This window comes from Falco peregrinus (assembly GCF_023634155.1).
Source record: "Falco peregrinus isolate bFalPer1 chromosome 12 unlocalized genomic scaffold, bFalPer1.pri SUPER_12_unloc_1, whole genome shotgun sequence".
Lineage (NCBI taxonomy): Eukaryota > Metazoa > Chordata > Aves > Falconiformes > Falconidae > Falco > Falco peregrinus.
Window position 1 is genome coordinate 476,170 of NW_026599548.1, and position 20,116 is coordinate 496,285.

General features: G+C 48.2%; 1 protein-coding gene across 1 annotated transcript in view; it reads left to right on the plus strand.

The window, feature by feature from the left end:
• The first annotated feature begins 480 nt into the window (after window positions 1–480).
• Window positions 481–20,116, plus strand: part of BRD4 (bromodomain containing 4) — a 75,517-nt gene continuing 55,881 nt past the window's right edge. Inside the window, 1 exon segment of the mRNA XM_055793174.1 lies at window positions 481–626. The gene's annotated coding sequence lies outside the window, so the exon portion shown is untranslated.

Sequence of the window (20,116 nt, forward strand, 5' to 3'; positions counted from 1 at the left end):
ACGCCCACACACTGCACACCCCATGCACTGCACACCCTGTGCGTTGCTGCCCATGCATTACACACGCCTGCACGTTGCACACTGCACACCCCATGCACTGCACACCCCTGCCCATTGCACGCCCCATGTATTACTACCTGTGCATTGCACACCCCTATGCATTGCACCCCCGTGCATTGCAACCCCCATGCATTACTGCCCGCACATTGCACCCACACACATTGCACACCTTGTGCATTACTGCCCGCGCATCGCTCCCCCGCGCACTGCACGGCCGTGCCCCGCCGCCCCCGCCCCGCGCGCTCCCCTCCCCGCCCCTCCCCTCAGCCCGTGACGTCACAGCGCGGGGCGCGAGGGCGCGGCGGCAGCGGGTGGGCGGGGCGGCTGCGCCGTGACGTCAGGCGCAGCGCGGTGAGGTCAGTGCGGCGCCGCTGCCGGACCCGCTGCCCCTCGGTGCCTGTCTCCCCCCTCCCCCCGCCGCGGCCGCCTTCCCCCCCCCCCCCCCCCCCTTCCCTCTTCCTCCTCCTTCTCCTCACGCCGCCGCCCCCCGCGCCCCACTGGCCCTGGCCCCGGCGGGAGGGCGGCTCGCCCGGCCCGGCCCCCTCCCGCTGCCGCCGCCGCCTGAGGTAAGAGCCGGCCAAGGGGAGCGGCCCCGCCGCGGAGCGGGGAGGTGGGGGTGGGTGCCGGGGTGAGGGAGGGGGTGTCGGGATTCACCAACGCCTCATACGTCGCCCCGCCGGCGTAACCCGCATTGCGTAATGCGGCCGCTGCGTCAGGGAGGCCTACGTAAACTGCGGCGCGGAGCCCGCCCGCATCTGTGAGGCCTGCTGGGCTAACGGCGTAAGGCGCCGGCGCGGGGCCTCCGGGGGCGGGAGGCTGCGGGCGGGGGGCGGGGGGGCGCCGTGCGTCCCCCGGCGCTGTGCGGGGACCCCGCGGCTGGGCCGGGGCGGCGGGGAGCGGCCTGCAGCCTGCGCTCGTTGGGTTACGCCGTTCGCGTAAGAGCCAGCGCGGGACTGCGGCGTTTGCGTAACGGGGGAAGGTGGGGGAGCGGCGTAACCCGCCCCGCTGCGCCGTTTGCGTAGCTGCGGGGCCGTGCTGCACCGCTGCCGTAGGGCCGGCGCGGGGCGCATTACGCCGTTGGCGGGCCGGTGCGCAGAGTGCGTGCGGTGGGGCGGGGCGGGGCGGGCGGCGCGGGGGCACTTCCTGCCGCCGCCATTTTGTCGGCGGACGGGAGGAGGAAGCGTCGGCTCCTGCGCGGAGGCAGCGGCCAGGCCCGGCCCCGCGGCCCGCGGTGAGTGGCGCCGCCGCCTCCTTCCCCTGCCTCGCCTCTCGCACCGGGGGATCCGCACCGTGCTGGGGGGGACCGCAGTGGGCCCGGCCAGCGACGGGGCGGGCTCCCGTCGCGCCGTTAGGCCTAGGCCGCCCGCCCCCGCCCTGGCCCTGCAGCCAGGCCCGGCAGCCAGGCCCGGCGGCCGCTCGCTTGGCGCTGCGGGGCGGGGGGGGGGGACGGGGAGCAGGGGCAGCGGGGTGTGCCGGTGCCTGCCGGCCCCGTGCCCTTGCGGGGGGAGGGCGGCGGGCCCTGCCCGGGCCGCCCCGAGGTACCGAGCCGCCTCCCCACCACAGGCCCCCCTCCGCCTCATGCTCCGCCGGTGCTCGGCTGCTCCTCGGGCCCCTTTGACGCTCTCCAGAGGGCCGTTTGCTCGCCTGGCCTTCAGCTGGTGGGTTTCTTTACATTTTTCACCTCTCTTTTCCTTCGTTGTTTTTTTTTTTTTCCCCTAGTTCTCTACTTTTGCAGGAGTTGCTTGGGAATTAGGAAGCTGGAGGGCTCGGCTCTGGGAGAGAGGAGACTCTCCTGTGTTTTGGGGCGCGGGTGTTGGGTGGGAAGGGGGAAACCTTGGCGCTGTTGGAAGCACAAGCCAGCCGGGCAGCGACTGCTCTTTCCCCAGGGATTTCGTGGGTGAGGCATCGGAGGAGCCAGGTCCTGGCACACTGGCGGGATGTCGGTTCGCGCAGATGCTCTGCTCCTTTGAAGCAGTAATTAGCCGCTGGTGTGAAAGTGAAGTACTGTCCCTGCTCAAATGCACGTTGGCTGCAAGAGATACAGCTTCACGTGGCTAATTAACGGCAGGGAGGAGAAATCTGTTATAAACCCAGGCTGCTCCCACCATTTATTAACCAGTGCATTCTTATCCCTCCTGACTCTAGCGCTTCCATGGTGTTTTCCTCAGCTGGTTTTTATTTTCAAACTTAAACCCCTACAAATAGTTTCTGTGCTGAATAGCGTTCAAACTTCCCCGCTCTTTTCGGCAGAACTTTCCCCAAGAAAAACTCCTTAAAGCCCCGTTATTCTTCGGCATAACCGTGTAGCCCATCAAACAGTTCACAGCGTGGTTTTAATAATAAACACAGGCAGCGCCGTTGCTCGTAGGGGTGTGTGTTATAACAGGGGTGTGTTTATAGCCTAAGGAATTAAGCTGGTCCTGTGTTTCTGTCGCCCAGTGGATTTACGGGGCTGGGAAGGGACCCCCCGAGGTTGGGGGAGGCACCGCAGGGTTGCCGCTTTGCTGAGCTTGGGTTATCGGCTTCTGGGTTTTGTGTCTGCATTGTCCATCAAAGTTTTGGGGCCATTTCAGGGACTTCGAAAGACCCGTTGTAGTTTTACAGGGACTTGGTTTTACCTGCTTGTGGCGTGACGACTTCAGGTTAAGCTCAAGTGCTCTGTTTCAGCTCTGTTTAAGCTTGTAAAGTTCAGCTTGGTTTAGGCAAGTAAATGAACCAAACTGCTTTGGGCGACCAAAATCTCGACGATTTCAACCTTGTAAATCCTTAAAGGGCTGCTGTGACTTTACCGCAGAAGTAATTCATCTTTGGTGGGTTTATTAGGAACGTGAGTGTTTGCAGAGATGAACATAAATCGAATTTACATTGCCATGCATTTTTAGCATTCGGTTTAAAGCCGTGGGAGTTAAAGGTCGTCCTCGGCCATCTTGGTGTTAAGTGGGGGCCCCCTGCGTGTTTTAAATCAGGAGGCAAAAGAAAAGACTTTATTTCATCACAAGGGAACTTGAACCATGTTAGTGACTGTTAATAAATGTGATGCACTGGGCGGGGGGGGAACCACCGGTTGTTCCCACACAGCCTCTCATCTTTGCACTCTGGCAGAGGATGGAATTCCTCATTTAAAAGTAGTAAAACACGACTTTCCTGATTATTTTACACACACACACCCCCATGTTAATTACTTAAAGCTGAATAACTGTTGTTGCTGTATTAGCTGATGATACTGAGTGTGACTTCGGTGGAGGTGACCAGCTATTAGCTAAATTGCCACAGGGCAGCTAAGCCCTCGGTAGCTTAAAATCCCATTTCTGTTTTAAGAGGAAACGGGGATTGTTCTTTCCTGGGAGACAGGCGCAGGTAGGAATTGATCTTGCCCAGGCAAACAGTCGCTCCTGTGCTTCTGATTACTTTTCAGGAAGTTATTTTCTGTCTTCCGCAGTTAGATTGAGGGGAGCTGCGATGAAATGCCCCTCGTTAGGATTTCTTGGTGTTTTGGAATAATTTCTCCCAAGTAAACTTCTTAGTCTGGTAATTATCTACTGGCAAACAGCATTTGGACTGAGTTCAGGAATGCAAACCATTTATTTGCAGGAAGATATTTCACCTTAACCCTGCGTGAAATACAGAGTACTCCGTCAAGAAGGAACCCGGACGCAGCTCTGCCAGCAAAAATGGGGTGAAATCTGTGGGGTTTGAGTCGGTGATAAAACTTAATGTCAGCATTCCCTGGATGTGGTGGTGAGCAGGGAGGGTAAAGGCGCGTCCCAACCCTGTTGCTTTGCTGGTGGTTGCAACAAGTGGTGTTTCATGAAATCTTACTTCCTCCTGGTTAAAGTGGCGGGGTTGTTGTGGTGCTGCCTTCCGAAATAGGGAAGGGGCACAGGAACGGGCTGGGATCTCGTTTTGGGAGACAGCAGCGGGTGGATCATCGCAACCCAGCTGTGTCTGCTTGGGAGAGTTCTACAAACCCTAAATACCAATGGGAAGTGGCAGGTGAGGGATGGTAATGTGTGTAGGGAGGGAAAAATGACCCATGATGGCTGTTTGGGGGGTGGGGGTGGGTGCCACCTCCTGGCTCGTCACGTGCCATCCCTGTTAAATTCTAGGATGGATTGTCTTGGCTTTGGCTGAAGCAGCGAGCGGGGAAGAAATCTGTCCCCAGTACTGCTGGAGAAAGGGTGTGAGTCCAGGTTTTAGCCTGGTTCTTGAGGTCCCTTGCTATGAAAAGAAGAAAAACAAGGTCTCCGTAAGCTTACGAGGGAATTGGTAGGGGTTTTTTGGGGGGTGTAACTGCGTAATAGGTATTTTGAAGCTCTCTAACATCTATATCTGAAAGCTTTTGGAGAAATACTGGCAGTGGTACTGGCTTTTTTTGGGGTGAGGATTAGTGTGATTCAAAGAGCAGCTCTGCAGAACGGATGTGAAAGGGGAAGCTGCCCAGCAGAGCCAGGGGATCCCAGCACAGAGAGCTCACGTGCTGCTGCCGGATCCACCTCCTTCCCCGGGATACGTCCCCTGGCTACTTCGAATCTTAGATGTTTCAAAGCAGAACACCAAAATACTGTTTTTTCTTAGCTGGGATTAAGAAGACCCGGTTGTACACAAGCCACGAAGGTGTCATTACCTTGCTCTAAAACTTGGAGAATGAAGCTACAGATAAATCACAGCAATGGAAAAAGGGGCTGGAATTCTGCTGTACTGACACACAAACTAATTTATCTGTATTGGATCAGCGATGTGGAAGTGTGAAGGATTTATCGCTGTTGCTTGTGCTGCTAAAGCTCATGGGTGTTTCGGGGTTGGCTCGTAGTAAACCCCCTGGTTTTCGTTTCCAGCAAGGGCTCTGCCACCTTGTTGTTGTTATTAAATAGTTTAAAAGGGTTCGATACTTGTTCAGTATCGGTTTGGAGGAAATACAGAAAGGTTTTGGGTCAAGAGTGGAAGGTAAACTCTAGCGCAGAGGCTTTCTGCTCTGATCTCTCTGAGCCTCCAGGAACTGCGGTGATCTTTGGGGAAGGTGTCAAAAAACCCGGCGCTGGCGTTTCTCTCCACTTCGGTGACCAAATTAAGAGCGATTTTGGTGCCCCGCAAGCTTGCGGTGTCTTCATTCACAGTTCCTGCCTCCCGACGGACACCTCCAGGCAGGGAAAGCTCCGTCGTGCTTTCTGTACGGATCTGGATATGGCTTGGAGTGTCGGGGTGGGGGGAAGGATGTGCAATGCCTTCAAGTGAGACTGACGTTCCCAGTTGGAAACTGGGGAGGAGGACTCAAAACTTATCCTTTTAGGTACGTTTCATCCCTCTTTCTTGATATTTTTGAGCTGCTCCTTCAGGATCTTTGTGCTGTCTGTTGCTTTCACCTGAAACTGGAGGAAAACCGGGAGGTTTTAGCCAAAATTCTCAAGACCAAAGTATTTTGGGAAGTGCCAGCATATGTTTGAGGAGTGAAACTTGCCTCCTGATTCTTCTGATCCCTATTTTAATGGAAGATAACAGCTTTGTTACCGTTCCTAGTACTTCTGGGAGGAGGAACTTTGTGCCTTCATTAACTGCTTGTGTCCGTTATCACCACTCATTACTGCAAGTGGGAGGAGAGTTACTACTAATTATAACTTTTCCAAAAGGCTCGGGGTAGTCCTGCCCTGGCTCTCGCTCCAAGGGGATGGCAAAGCCTGAGGGAGGAGAGGGATGGCTTGGATCCAGAGAAACATAAAACAGCCTTGGGGAAAAAAAATAAAAAATAAACCCAACCGAAACCAGGAACTGTTCAGTACTGAGGAGGACTTGGGCAGACATCCTGATCCAGAAAGTCCGTAAGCACTAGCCCAGAAGCAGGGAAATCATGGATCAGTTCGAAATTTGAGGCATTTAATGTTGGTTTGTTGCTTTCTGAAGAAAGTTTCATGATTGAGGAAAGAGAGGGAGCTGAGGGTGCGTGGGCTTTGTGGCCTTCGTTCCTCAAGGCTTAGCCCAAACGCTGATTTTTCTTCAATTGAGTTGTTGTTATAACACATTTCAAGGCTAATTAGCCTTTGCAAGCTTCTAATGCAGCTCAGAACCTTCCTGTAATGACAATGGCAAACCTGCAAGGTAAAAATTGTTAATTTTAAGACAGAACACCCACAAACCTGGTGTCTGGTGGGAAGCAAAGGGGTGTTGAAGCCTGCAAAGCAAACATGGTCCCTCTTGGGCAGCTGTAGAGCAAAATAAAATACAATAAAATACCTGGGACATGTCTTGTTCCCTGATAACAAATTATTTTGCTTTTTGGGGGGGGTTAATGTTGGAACTGACTGGCAGCGTGTGCTGTGACATCCTTGTGGGTGTCTGGTGGTAGATCAGCTAAAACCTGGAATTTCAGGAAATCACTGAAAAATACCTTTGGGGCGGTTTTCCTCCCCGATCTGGAGGTGGCTGGTGTGTAGCATGTCTGGGGCTTATCAAAAAATACCTATAAATCTGGCAGAATTAGTGATTAACAGGAGGGTGATTGAAGTAAGTCAGATTTTATTATTTTTTTCTGCACTGGCTGATGTGAACTTGCCCTGTGACTTCTGGGGGAGTGTTGGAACAAAGCTGCATTTACCCGACTTAAAAATTGGTTTATTTGACTTACAAAGCGTAAAGTTGTGCTTCAGTCGCGTGGGTCCTCGTTAGCGCTGATGGATTATTAGGCTTAGCGAGCTGCGAGGGGTCAGACGGGCGCAGAGCCGTGCTAACGAAGCGGTTTGTGTTTTATTTGAATGGGCGCTGAATTAAATTAAAATTTGAGATTTATGGGTCAGTTTTTGCCTGATGTAATGAGCAGCACACTTAAAAAAAAAATCCGAATAATGTTAAATGAATGCATGCGTAATTAGGTAATTATATATTTAAACAAACCTGGGTACTTCAGCAATTAAATAGTCTTTTACAGTATCATGTCAGCTTAATTTAATTATTGTCTGTCAGCACACCGACTTTAATAACAGAGATAGGAAAGAAAAACAAGCTTGAAAACTGAATTTATATCATACCTGCTAATTAAAATAATGTTTAAAACTTACTTGAGTCGTTGCGAGTTGATTTATCTGGGAGACTTGCAGCGTGCATGGAGCCATCAGCTAACAGGGTTGCAGATTATTTAAGGGAAGTTTATAATAAGTGAATTATAGGAAATGAGCTGCAATAAATGAACTATTTAATGAGCTGTAATCTGGTGGGCTGTCAGCGATGTGCAGTTGGTTGGGGTTCTTTTTTCTGTCCCCATCAGTAGCAGCTGCTTCTGGAGAGGCAGATCCTTGCGGCAAAAGTTACGGCAATGAGAGCGGAGAGGTGGGAAAATGGGATGCTGGGTGGGGGAGACTGAATAATTGGGATGCTTTTGTGGCTTATTTTGTGCACGAGGTCTGCTCTTTGGCTTAGGAATGTGCAGTTTGATTTATATTTTTAATAAACCCCTGTGTTTATTGAGGTGCTCGCCCCATAGGTGTTGGTGCTCGGGTATTTTCCCACCCGAAGATGCGAGCAGAGCCAGAGCTCCGTAGGGAAGGAGTTTGCGGGTAACCAGAGCCCCACACTGCTGCCACCAGCGAGTTTGGTCTCTTAGGGTGAAAAAGAAGTGGAAACTTCTTTTTTTCTTTTATTTTCTTTTATTCTTTCCTGTTTGCTGGAGTTGCCAGCGCAACTCGGTTTGTCTTTGGGTAGATCTCAACTTTAGGTAAGGTCACTCAAACCCTAAAAGTACTGAATTTGGGTGAAATACAGGCGATCTCACCCCAGAGCGGGGCTCTGCAGCAGATCCCCACGTTGCTCTTGGTGTCACCAAACGCTGTTGCCTGATGACTCCAGTCCTTCATCCCCGAGGCTGAGGTGGAGCCTAGGAGCTCTGGTCCCGAAGGCTGTTCCCTGGACTAAAGCCTCTCCTTTAGCTTTCCTGGTGGGAACACGCTGTTTTCCCTCCTTCTCAGACCTTTCCACAGCCGTATTTCCAGTTTTTATTTTTGTTATTTTGGGCTGGGCAGCACCGCAGCCGGATGAGTAACTGCATCTTGGTTCAGATGAGCGCGGAGAAAGTTCTTCAGCTCGTTTTGGGTTTATTGCAGTTTGCCCTCATAAAAAGGAGATGACGGGGATGCGTTCTCTGCTGCGTAGAAGCACAGGGAACCCGCTTGTGCATGGTGTCGGAGTCTTGATTGACGTTGGAGATCCTCAGTTGGTGGTTACAGGTCAACTTCTGAAAGCTTCTCCCTTTTCCTCAACTACACCCAAAGCGCTCTCTGCACCTAGTTGCGTCGGCGGCTCTTCCAGAGCAGCTGTGGACTCTGTCATGCCACAAAAAAAAAGTTCTAGTGGCCAAAAAAATAAGTGTGTATTTGTTATTTCTTCCTCTGGCCACAAGTTCTGTTGCTGTCAGGTCTTCCTCCCTGTTTCTGGCTGCTGCGGACACAGCAGGGAGGTGATGCTATGGCCACAGCTGCTCCTCCATGGTCTCCGGGTGGGTTGTTGGGATGCAGGGATGCGAGGCTGCCCGTCTTCCCTCCTTTGTGCTCTGCTCAAGTGGAGGTTTTTGGTCCTGCAGGAAGCGCTTGGCACTGAGCCGTTTCCCCTGGGATTGTCCTCAACACAAAATCAAGGTTTTCTGGAATATTTGTGCTCTGCCCATCGTCTTTTGGGTTGTACTTGCAATTTGGAAAACCAGAGAGAAGAATTTAGGGCTTACATTGTTTAAATTAAACTCAGAGATGATGCATTTAAGAATTTGGCCAGGCAGGGTAGGTGTGCTCAGATTTTTACTCTTCATGTTTCAAGTTGCATAGCTCCTTCCCCCCCACCCCCACCCCCCGCCTTGTTTTTCTACAGAGAATGAAGGCACAGTGCAGCAAGTTAAAACATTAAGCAGGATGAACAAAGCCACGTTCCTGAAGCACCTTCCTTCTTGGAAAGTCATGAGACAGTTCTTAATCACCAGTTGCTCTTTTTATGCTAATTTGATGAGCTGAAGAGGTATTAAAGTGAGAGGAATAACCCTTAAAAAAAAATATCCTTGGGGCAGGAATTTTTTCTCAGCTGAGTGGCAGTGACTGAAACTGGGAATTGGGAGTGAATGGGCCAGCTCTACTCAGCTGTTTTACTCCTGAAGTGTTAAGCTCAGCTTAAATTCCGAGGTGCAAAGTCCCTTTTACTCCACGCCTGCGCCCCCCTCACTTGCATAAGACCAGGGGTGTGGGAGATCAGACCTGTGGGGTTGTCTTCAATAAGTGGTGATTGATCAATTGGAAGATGCTCAACAAAGAAAACCTGTCTTGGCCTGCTGGCTTTCTAAAAAAAACAGCATTCAACTGCTGTGAGGCTTTGTCCTTGCAGGTCCAGCTTTCCTGGGCTCAGTATACTTTTTTTTTTTCCCCCTGTAAACTACCTGAAAATGCTCATTTTTCACCTTTTAGATATGAACTGGTGTTTTGGAAGAGGGTAATTTGAAAGGAGCATAATCTATAGGAGCTTTGGTTTTTTGGCTGGCAGGCTTTGATTGTCATGACAAAAAAAAAAAAGCCAAACCCCCCCCCTCCCCCCCCAAAAAAAACAAAAACCCAACCCACAAAACATTAAATTACTTGTCATGGTTCCTTTTGTTAATGAGCTAGGTGCCAAGTAGCTGCTGATCGGTCTGGAAATCTCTTCTCCAGCTGCATCCCTGCTTTGGAAATACTTTGCCTGGCTGGTTTATCCAGTTGTTTGACAGCTCCAGGGGAAAAGCACTTGCGGAGGCAGGGTGAGCTCGGGTCCTCCTGCAGAGCCGAACCTTGGAGGGTTGTGCTGAAATTTGCACCAATTCTGCTTCGAAAACATCCCAGCCCTGCAGCCCTGGCTCAGGCAGCGAGCTGACTGAGCCACCAGCAAGGCTACACGTTAAATCAGTCTCCTTATAAAACCTCTTTTGCCTCCTCTCCCTCCTGACAAAAATCTTGAAAAGCGTCAGATTTTGTACACAAAGTTGGGATTTTTGGAAGAATCAAGAGTTAAGGTTTAATTTGAAGGTTGTCTTGCAGACTGGCTGAGCGGGGTTGGAAATGCTGACTTTTAAAATGAAACTGCAAGCTCGAGTCTCTGTTCCCCAGTGGAAAAATAGTTTTGTTTCCATCTGGGTCGCCTGTGCCCGAGAGGTGGAATGACCAGTTCCTCATGTAATTTGGAGGCAACGCCGTGACGGGGATCTGTAACGGGTGCCCGAAGGTTCCTCTGAACCCCAGCACGCCGCTCATCTTAAGTCTAAAACAAAGTTTCTGTCTCTAAAGTAGGAACTTGTGCTGCTCCTGGTATCTCCTCATTAATTATGTGTGTGTGTGTATGGACTGTGGTGTAGTAGAGAGTGAGACTTGTACTCAGATTCTCTGAGTAGCTTTTTTTTTGGAAGCTGAAATGAATAAATCTAGTCCAGGGAGCCCAGCTGTGGTTTTGGAGGGAGCTGGTGGCTCCAGCAAGTTTTTTTCCCCCACTCCTCTGGACCTGATGACTGCCTGCTGCAGATTAGGTGCTAATTTTTCAAATCAGAAGAAAATCAATTTAAATCACTTCCACTCATCCTTTGAGTCCTGATGCTCAGGGCTCTCCCCTGCATTTCATATCCCCTCTTCCTGGAGAGGGAAAATGCAAAGAGCGCTGTTGGCGATAATTAAACTTCACACAAGGTATATTTATTCCACCAAAGTTAATGCTGGAGTTAAACGTTTCGTGCCAGAAACGGGTTCTTTGCCAGTACAAAACCCCCGGTCAGTGTAAATTATGATCTCTGGTTGTATTATCATTGCTTTATAAAAAAGATGTAAATTCCTGTCCAGCAGGTATATCCCCATCTGCAAAATTTGGCTGATAAAACATGCTCGTATGTGTCTCCTGGAATAAAAGCAGCAGGAACATCCAGGTAGCAAGGTCTCAAACCCTCTGCGCGTGGTGCCACGTCTAGTTTGGTTTTATGGTACAAATAGCAAAGCTGCAGCGTTACTGTGTTGTCAAGCGCAGGCAAAGTGGCTTCTCGGAGTTCAGAGTTTAATACCAGGGGGAGAAGGACGGGATTAGAGTGCACATTGCTGGTTCAAAGGTTACCCGAGATGTTTGTGGTTTGTTTTTTTTTTCAATTTGTAGTAGGTTTCCAGCGTGTCGGTGTATGTGCTGACCCCGCTTGTAAAACCTGAGTGGCGCAAGCCCACGTGTGCTCGGTGCTCAGTGTTGTGCTCCAGTTTCGGGAGCTCAGGAGGAATTTGGTGATGGGGAAAAGGGTTGAACGCTAAAAAGAGGCTTTGAGCTTCGCTGCTGGCTCCAAACTAAATGTCACCATTATTTTTGGTGCATTTGAGAATATTCCCAACGTTATGCTGCCTCCAAACCCCTGTCTGGTGCGATCCTTTCCTGCTGAGTTGGGATGTAATTAAGAGTTAATTTGGGTATGTTCTGGTTTCCCCCCTGCGGGAAAGAACAAAGGGGAAAGGTGTGGTGCTGCTCTGCAGGACAAAGTTTGATCTCTTCGGCTGTTTTTATTTATTTTCTGCTTGTGAAGTGGTGCTTTCTGCTTTTGGATGCTGCCTCTGCCCGTGGAGTCAGTGGTGGGGGGTAGGGAAAAGGAGGATAAAGAGTGAAAAGGGGGGGGGGGGGGGAATAAGATTTCTGATGCTGTTTGTAGAATAAAGGTAGCCAAGAGCCTTTTCCTACTTCTCCTTGCCTGTGTTTAGGGCTGGATGTTGCCCCGGACAGAAGAATTCCCTTTAAAAACCTTATCAGGTTGCAAGAAAAACATTGCCCCTTATTCCTGATGTATTTACAGATGGGACTGACCTTGTGCCTGCTGATGGATGTTTGTTTGTGGAGTTGCTGAGCGCTCTGCTAGAGGGGGGAAATTCCAGCTGTTTGTAGAGCCCCAGGAGGAAAAAGGTGAATTTTTGAAGCACTTTAGTGTCCTCTGCTGCCCCTTTTAAAGGTAGAAGCGGCTGAGAGGTATGTACTGTTCCTGGGCAGGGTGTTTGGAGCGTTTTTTTTGGGGACTGTCTTCTGTTTTAGAGCTGGGCAACTGTGTAAGGGTTAGTAAATGGTTCTGAAAATAGGTCTTTGCTTGACAGGTATGCTCTGCTGGGACCCAGAGTGACTTCTAGGTCTTAGGTGTGATGTGGTTTCCTCTTCTTCCGAGTCTAGCAGCTTTGCTTTTAACTGCTTTAACCTCTCTACTGGATTTAATACTTTTTTTTTTTACATCTCAGGACACATCTAACCAGTTAAAGGCACTGCATTTTTCACATTTTAAAAACATTAGTTCTACTTTTTCTTTTTTTTTTTAATCAGCTATTTTTGGTCCAACCTTGGTTTGTCCTTCCATACCTCAGCTTTCCAGTTCGGTGTTTCTGGGAAAGGCGGCTATTCGGGAGCCCCCTGTTCTTGTGGGCTATTGATAGCGCCTGAAAAATGCAATGCTGAGCAGTTGTGGTCTTCGTATCTGCAGACGTGGGCTGAAGAGGAATGTGAATTCGGCTGGAGCCGTGGGGCAGAGCGTTTTTGCAACTGCCAGGAGGATAGTTTGAAGGGTTTGGAGCCCAAAACGTGCTTTTAAAAAAGCCTGGCCTAAAGGTGATGTTATTTTAGACTCAGCATTTGAATGCAGGATCGTAATAGTTATGGTCAACCTGACTTTTTTAGAAGGAAATTGTCTTGGAGATGTTAGTTTTAAGCCTGGTTATTGATGAAATATGCAGAGGCAACCTTCAGGAGCTTAGGTTTTAACTGTTTTCTCTTAAAACTAACCTCAAGGGGTTGATGGCCCTGCTGTGGACTAACCATTTAAGAGAGACAAGGTCGGGATGCGCAGTGGCTCGAAGAGAAGGAAGATCCATCTCTTTACATCAGTGTTTTGAAAAATAAGTGTAGGACAGGGGCTGAATGATCTCCCTGGTGGTAAAAAAACAACAAAAACCCCCAGAAAAGGTCTAGAAAAAAGCTGAGGTGCAACCTTTTAATGGTAAGGGAAGATGAACAAGCAGCAGCTTTGAAGTCCCTACTCAAGTCTGGTATCTTTAATTATTTTTTAAATAGTAAATGACCCCGAGTGTGTGTGCAAGTGTGGAGGACTGATTTTGAAGGGTCTTTTGTTTTTTTTACTGGAGATGGGGTGTTGGATGTTGGATGTGCTCCCGTGTGGCTGCTTCTCCTCCTCTCTCCTTCTGTCTTTCCCCTGGGATGGAGATGGCCTTTCTCATCTGCTGGGTAGGTCTTCAGAAGCTTGTTGACTTGCTCTATACCATCAGGAAGCAGCTTTATGAGCCCAAAAATGCCTCAGTATTTCCCCCTGGAATATTCCTGGTGTGCCTTTGGGCCATTAGGAGATCTGGCTGCCTTGTGGAGGGGTTGCTGTGGTTGTACCAACACCTGGAGAACCTGAACTTGAGATCTTGGGGAGGTCTCCGATGCTCTTCAGCACAGGTAGTGTGAGCTCAGGGCTTCGGAGTTGTCTGACCTCACCTACGAGCTAATTGAGGCTGAAACAAGCAGTTTACTCCATGGCAAAGATTAGTAGGAACATCACGGAGCTGAGTAATCTTCCTGCAACTCTGAGCATACCCAAGAGGCTGTGTCCTTTACCCCTTGCTGGAGGAAGCTTATTTTATTGTTGGTGGCAGAGTGATTTACAAATGAGTTCGGGTTGCTCATTAGCCTGATGATTTGTTTTAAAAAAAAATAATAAATAAAAATCCCTGTTTAATTTGCGAGGAGCTTGGAGCTGCTGGTGGCCCTGGTTCTCCTCTTAACGGGGCACGCTGACCCTGAAGTGGCTCGCTGGGTTTGCTCTGCGGAGTTACTTGCTCCTGTTGTAACTGAAGTGGGAGTAGAAGCATGTTCTCCATGTTACATCGCCCGACTTGTCCGGGCGTTAGTCACGCTATTGGCGCTGCAGCCTCTTGCTGCATGAAATGTCTTCCCTCCTGGATGAATGGTGAGATGGGTCTTGATTTGCTCTGGCTATAAACTCGATAAACCATGTAAAAAAATTTAAGTCAAATACAGTAGCTGAGTGGTGGCTTTGTACGTTCAACTCTTAAGAATCCTCGGTACCAAATGATCGATTAATGGATGAAAAGTTGACTTTTCTGGCTGCAGCCTCATGCTAAAGATAGCTGCTGGGCATGGGTGAGTGTGCCGGAGAAAGTCCCGCTGCTCTAACTGCTCTTTTCTCAGAACAGCTGTTAGTTTTGTTAATACTTTCTAAACTTGTGATTTTTTTCAGCTCTTTCAAGGCTGCCTCTGCAATTAAGAGAAAGTAAGTGGCTGATTTCTGACATCAGTTAGACCCTGAGTCTCTTGACCAGACAGAAATTTGAATATAAAACCACCTCTCTGCTTTTTTTTTTTTTTTACTTGATACTTTTGAGTATTTGCATCTGGTTTTCCTTTTTCACACCTTCTGTTTTTAGCTTCTTAATTACTGAAAGAAAAAAAAAGAGTTGCCGTTTATGGCTGGGTCATTACAGACTCCGAACCTCTTCCTGTGAATCCAGACCACGTATCTGAGGTGCAGTCTGGCTCTACGTGGATACCTACGGAGAAAACAGCCCTTTGGGAAATGCAGAGGCGGTGAGTTGCTTTCAGGTGGCTTTAGAAGACCCTGTGGCTGAGTTCTGGGTCGAAGCTCTTCTCTGAGGTTGACTGCTGCTGGCATAAATGCCTTGAAAATACAAACGCCTGCTTTGTCTTGCCTATTCATCAGAAATTTTTGGAGATATATTTGTGATTTGCGCTTTGTGGTTGAAGCTCGTGTGCTTTGAAGATCTGGCAGTGATTGCTTGGGGCCCTGAATTGATCTTAGATAAACTTTTGCTATTTTTGAGCCCTTCGGTAGCAGCAATATTAAAACAACTGCAAGAATGAGAATGCATGGAGGGAGATGGGGCTCTCGTTTGGGCTGGGATAGGTCAGATTTTTGGGGCACAAACCCTTCTCAGATACAAACTGCTCAATTCTCAAGGTAAAACTTCTTCAACCTGCAGCTCCTGGAAACATCTTGCAACTTTCTCCCATCCCTGTGGCTTAATTGCAGCTTGACTCTTCCAGATTTCTCTTTGTAGCTGACTACTCTAGTTCTCCTACTGCTAATTAAAGGATTTGAGGCTAAATTGGTCATCTTGGAAAACTTTCCAGGCTACGGAGCACTAGTGTGTGCAAGTGTCTGTATGTAACTCCCTGGAAAAGCAGGGAAGGTGTGATACGGGGCCTGGGTAATGTGCAGACTTAAATGAGAATTTAACTATAGAGGAAACTTAGTACTAAAAGCAGGAGAAATTTAAGCAAAGTGGAGGCTTTTTGAAAATACATTTTATCTGATGTTCCCCACTTACTTTAAGTGGGATTCTTGGCTTTGGCTCTGGCTTGTATGGCATATTGGATACCAAATATATGGATATTTGCCTGATGTGGACTAAGGTACCTGTTACTTCACCTATAATGGCCTGCATTGCCTGTATGACCAAAAACATTGATTTTTGAGTAAGTTCTGCTGGTTTTAACACCAGCTTTAACTTCACTGTTGACTCCAGTTGTGGGGTCTCGCTCTCCTCCCTTAAACATTGGAAATCCTCTGCTCAGAGCAACAGACCAGTTTGAGCAAACAATGTGGTCATGTTTGTCCCAGTCTGCTGTTGGTTTTGTTAAAACGGCTGATTTTTCTATATATTTTTATGCTATAAAATGAGACCCGCTTTTGCAGATGTAGTTTGGTGGTTCTGCTGTAGGAAATTGTGGGTTTTGCCCTCGAATAAAAAAGCTGAGTGGTATTTGGGGCTGGCACTGCAGTATTGCCTTGAGTGCAGATGTTTTGTCAGATACTCGATATTCTGCAGGTCTGGGTATGACAGAACAGAAATTACAGTTAGAACTTCGTGCGCTTCTACTCCTGTTCAGGCTTCATCCAGGCACAGATTTATTTAAATGTTTAAAAAGTGGTTAGTGCTGGTGTCTGACAAAGCTCTGTGAGCTCAGGAAGATGGCAGAGATAAGGGTAAGGAGGAGGAAGACCTTGCCTGGTATTCAAAAGACCAGTAACTCCCTATTTTATTTTATTAACCACTGTTTTGCTAGCTCTTCCGAGAAAAATCCTTATCCTCAGCTTCAGCCCTTGGTGAGCAATAGCCAGTGTACAGGCTCGGACTTTGGATGGTCAAAATACCATTCCTGGGATCACGTTGGGGTCTGTGCCCATCCTTGGCTTTGGATGCCAATGGAGGAAATTGGGAGATTCAGGTGAATGACGTACCGAAAGTGCCTGGTTTTTCTTTCTCTGACCACAAAACAGCGGGAGAGCGGCCACCCTGGCCTGCGACAGCGATGTTTTTAGTTAAATCCTCTCCGCTTCCTTCTGCGTGGCTTCTCTGTTTGGTGTTTACAGGGTTTATGAAATCAAATGGCGAGATAAGGCTGCTCTTGGGTTGTGCAATCGCACGGCGTCCATGCACACCTGTGGTTTTATCGGTGCGGGGACTGGTTTGGGGATGGAACAGACTGGTCGGGGAGGGGAAAAAAAAAGCAAAACGGGGTTGCAAAAACGGGGTTTATTTTCCTGAAGTCGACTCCACATTCAGTCAGTGCCCGGGGCCAATTCAGCAGTAGCTCCGCGAACAAACCGTCCTGTACCAAAGCTTTCAAGTTCAATTCCTGGATCGCATTCAGTCCTCTCCCTTTGTTTGCAGTGTTGGGAAGGGCTCTTGGATCAAGGGTCGCTCAGTCGCCGCCTCTCATTCAAGTGTCAAACTTGAGGCCTTATTAAAGGAGAGCCGAAGCCAAAAGAAATTGGACTTTAAATATAAACCACAGCTATTAAGGCGAAAGAAAAAAAAAAAAGAGGCTATGCATGACAAGTTGGGAAGTGCTAATTAATAGAAAAAACTGGTTTGGAGCGAGGTTTGGTAGGTGGATGGATGAAATCAGATCTGGAGAGCTGAGATAGCCCAGCACCGAGTCTTGGAACATGAAGTGTGTGAGTGCAAGCTCACCAGACGTATAGAAGTGCGTATGTACATATAGAACTGAAATTCTGCTTTCCATGGGCTGCTGTGGCTTTTGGAACATCAGAGGACACGTGCCAGAAGAAACTGGTGGCCGCTGGGCTACGTGGTTTCTGTCCTAGCACAAAAATTTGGACCCAACGCTACCTCGGAATTTGTTTCATGATGATTATCACAAATGAGATGCGTCTTTTCTTGAACGCATATGCTGACTGTTCCCTGTTTGGGGTGGGTTCTCCCTACCCAGTTTGCTGGAAAAATGGAGGTTTTTAATAATAATTTATATGCACTTTGAAATCCTGGCAGGGGATCTTGGTGGTAGAGCATTGCGGTGGCTTGGGCTGAGCAAAAGCCAGCTGTGGCACGTGGAAAATATTGAGTCTTGTGACTGTTTTCAGCTGAATTGTCTTTTTGTCCTGAAGCTGGATGAACCCCGCAGAGCACAGTCTTTGTTCGCTCCAGCAGCCTTCGTGGAGATAAGATTCCCCAGACAAAATAAGTATTTTTGGCAAGGTATCTGCTCTTTAGCATTGACTTTTTTTGGCGGACGCGGTGTCGGGTGGCCTTGTCCATGGAGCCAGGGCTGATCTGTCCCACAGAGGCGAGACGTTGAAGCCTTGGATGTCTTGGTGGTGGCGACCTCCTCAGCTGATGATCGTTTGGCTACTTCAAAGTGGAAAAAAAGACTCGAACTGGGGAGGTAAAAAATGTTTTCCAGGCTGGATGTGATGGGCTGGCTGGGAGGCAACATCTTTTTGAGGGTTTGCTGCTCTAATGCTTCTCTTGGAGCCTTTCTGGTGATGCAGCGAAAAGTTCAGGGAGCAGCAAGCCTTGGTGATATCTAAATCTGCCCTTTTGCAATCGTAATTGTAATCTCCTTGGCGTATCTGCAAAGTTGTTGGTTTTTTTTCTTACAAGAGTTTGAAGCTCCTTTCCGGGCTGAGTGGGTGCTGTCTCTTCTTTTCCCAGATGTTTTACCTCATATGGGGAACATAGATGGGACCTCGATGGATTTATAGCAATTAAATTGGCTTAAAATAGGAGCTTCCAGGTGAGAAGAACTTTAAATAATTTCTAGAACTGGTATGAGCAGGTGTGCTGCTGGAAAATTTGGGGGAGTCTTAGGGGAGGGATTGAGGGGTGAATTGTAGTGGAAAACATAAGAATACTGCAAAAAAGTCTGAAATAATTGTAGTAAAGCTGTGATACTCTGTACAGGAGGTGGTTTAAATGCAACTGGGTTTCTCTGGTGTACGAGTGAGCCAGGAATGGTTGTAACTTGTTTGGCACGTGTTAGTCTTTGCTCTCACAGACTTCGGCCGTCCACACCACACCATTGGTTTAGTTGGGAGAGAAACCATCAGCTGGAATCCTGGGATGTTGTGGGATTGATGCCGTTCTCCTTTAGCAAACAGGAACGTGCCAACTTTTTTGGATTTTAATACCCAAATGGCTCTTTCTGAAGAGCAGGTGACTGGTGGTGTTTGGGGTGTTGTTTGGTTTGGGTTTTTTTTTGTACAATACCTTGGATTTCGCCAGTTTCCTATTAAAGTCAGGATCTGCTGGAAAAAGTGAATTTGTAACAGTGATGCAATTACAAATGCCAACCTTTTTGTGTTAATGTATCTATTTTCAGATACTACATGAAGTGTTTGCAAGTATTACAGTGGGGTTTTTCTTGGCCTTAGCCTTTCTTTAGGGAAAAATCCTTATTTTCACTGTTTCTGCAGTCCTTGTGACATGTTTTACGCCCTGAGCTCTTGAAGTCTTGACTCTAATTAGTACATTAATCGAGATTGAAACATTTTCCCCCTGAATTAACGTGATTGCTAGCCTGTTAGTGGTACCTGCTTAATCACAGTTATCCTGATGGAGGTGAAAACCAGCAAAGATTGGTAACATAAACCTTTTAAATCACCAGCTTTTAGTTTGCAACTAGAAAAACAAACTTTACTAGGAGATCTGGCATCTTCCTCTTGTAAGTGCATGCTGTTCTTGGAGATCTTAACTGCTGGAGCTGTACAGAGGGTGCTGGAGAAAGAACTTCATTAAACAGGTCTGAAAACTTAAATTACTGGTGCTACAGTGGTCAGAGCGTGTAGATTTTTAGAAGACTTAAAATTATTGATGGATTTCAGTACTTTGCTATGGGGGTGTTTTTGTAGGAAACTGGTGACTTCTGCTGGAGGAAGAGTTTCTCTTCAGAGTTGCTCATATGTTGGTTCCCCCCCCCCCCCCCCCCCCCCAAGGAAATCTAAAAGGCGCTGAACATGCAGAAGATAAATAATGTTCTTAAAAAAACCAAACCTTTGCGTTTTAAGCAAATGGCCGCTTCCTCCAAGCTTCTGGGTTTGATTATTGGGAATTGGAGATGAAAACAAGTCCTTTCCGTGGCTGTCACTAGCTGTAAAAAAAATAGTAATTGCAGGAAAAAAAGTGACCAATACTTGAGCTTTAATCTGGTTTCTGTTACCAGACAAGCATGAGTAGTGCTGTAATTGTAATTTGTGGCATTCACAGAGCAGGCCTGTTAATGGAGATACTGTAAAACAGGGATGCTAACGGAATTAGTGGGGGGTGGCTTTAAAATCCTGAAAAGATCCAGAAGTGGCCGAAACGGGACCCCAAGTTGTATTGGAAAATGCAGGTAGGCTGAAGCAGGTGATGCCACTGGGTGTTCCCAGCTCTTGGTAGATTTTCCTGCCTGCAGGGAGGTACTGGGTTGTCTCAGAGAAGAAATAGTGTTTAATGAATGTTTAACGAGCTCGTTTTGCTTGGGCACAGGGTTTGGTATGTGTTTTTACCCTTCGAGCTGCTTTGGTGTCCACCTGCCTCCAGCATGAGCTTTGTTAGGAAGTCGAACCGGCAGCAAACCCCGAGTAAAGAGCGGGTATGGCACATGTAAGATCAGCTTCACCTTTGAAAAAACACTACTAAAATGTCAACCCCTGGCAGTAATTGCTGTGGTGTGACAAAGCCCTGAGCAACCTGTTTGACTGTCTGAAGGCAGTCCTGGTGTGAGCAGCAGACCTCTGGACATCCCT